The sequence below is a fragment of the Euwallacea similis genome, unplaced genomic scaffold, assembly GCF_039881205.1.
Source record: "Euwallacea similis isolate ESF13 unplaced genomic scaffold, ESF131.1 scaffold_49, whole genome shotgun sequence".
NCBI lineage: Eukaryota > Metazoa > Arthropoda > Insecta > Coleoptera > Curculionidae > Euwallacea > Euwallacea similis.
In genome coordinates, this window is record NW_027098674.1 from 309,243 (window position 1) to 311,005 (window position 1,763).

Here is a 1,763-nt window from a genome sequence, read left to right on the forward strand (position 1 = left end):
ATACTCTCTTCGAGTTCTGCTTTCACATCACCAAATTTAGTGTTTGTAATATATACCTTCTTAATTATATACTTTTTTCTGGTATTAATTCATGTAGTTTTATTAATGGTTTCTGAATGAAATTCGCACAATCATTAATTTTCGAAAGATTCATCTAAAAAATAAAAAAAGGATGAAACTATTTATTATAATATAATAATAAAAACTTTCATACTTTGACAAATTTTTGATAGATTACATAGCGCAGTATGAGACACTAAAACAAACTGGTTAGGATGAAAAATTACAATTACATTTTATAACTTACTTTTTTGTAGGCAAATGTTAAACTGATTACATGTTCGCGGTGTGTGGTCACCTTATCAATTACAATAAGTGTCACCACAATCAAAATGTATTACCTATTTGATATTAAAACTTAAAGAAGAAGAAAAATAATGTGTAATACTTTTTTCTCGTGACAGTTGTAAAAATTTTTAAAAATGCTATCAGACCCAGAGTTAGCGTGAATTGCTGCTCGAGGAGCTTTATATTGCGGTCATTGTATTTGGCCTAAATTTATTTTATTCAATAAAAAAGACATTGAACAATGTGTACCCTGGATGATGGCATTCCAGAATTATTGTGGACGTTGCCCCCGCTGCCATTTGAGGATCGCTTACAAAAGTGTGGAGATGATGACGATGAGTGGACGGTGGTTTCCAATATATGGAGGATTAGCAAAACCGACAAATCAACGAGGAGAACCAAATCTTACTCAACAAGAAATAGCGACAATAGAGCAATTCCAGCAATGAATAAAAAATGTGATTGGAGTAGGACGACGATCAGAACGGCAACCGCAGCAACGAGTGAAAAGAAACAATTTTTTTAAATCATTGATTTGTTACGAAGATTTAAATGAAATTTATTTCTGTGGGTATTGTAACAATGTTATTTATATAAAACGGGAATATATTAATAGTTCTATATGTAATGGGTATAAAAAATATACAGCATATGAATAAAAGTTTTATTATTATAGTAACAAATATTGTAGTACCATTATCAATATTTTCTTAAAAAACTATTTTTAGCTGCGTTTCTTAATTGAGCAAGTATTCATTTCAATTATTCATGCAACGTGAGATTTGGACAGCTTATTCCAAATATATTCAAATTTCGTTTTCGAAAGTTGACTAAATTATTTGACAACTCATTATATTGAAAATAACTATTTTTTTGGAAAAAATATTAGGTGTACAACTTTGCTTCCGCCGTTTTTGAATAGATGTATGTAGCGGTAAGTAATGATCGAAATAAATAACCCCATGTGGGCATGCAGGAGCCTTGGGCACCTGTTAACATAACCTCATAAAAATATTAGTCTATTTGTGTCTTCATCATAAAGTTATTCGCAATTGAAAATGTCAGTGTACGAGCCAAATTCTCGTCATTTGCGGGAGGTTTTACTTTTCTGCTTCAATATGAAGAAATCTGCTGCTGAGGCTCATCGAATGCTCTCAGATACTTATGGGGAAGCCACTATTAGTGAAAGGACATGTCGTGAGTGGTTTCAGCGCTTCAAGAACGGTGATTTTCACGTCGAAGACCAACATAGCGGTGGAAGAAAGAAGGTTTTCCAAGATGCGAACTTGGAAGCATTACTTGACGAAGACTCGTGTCAAAGTCAACAAGAATTGGCACAATCATTGGGAGTGACTCAACAAACAATCTCAAAATGCCTCAAAGACATGGGAATGATTCAGAAGCAAGGATATTGG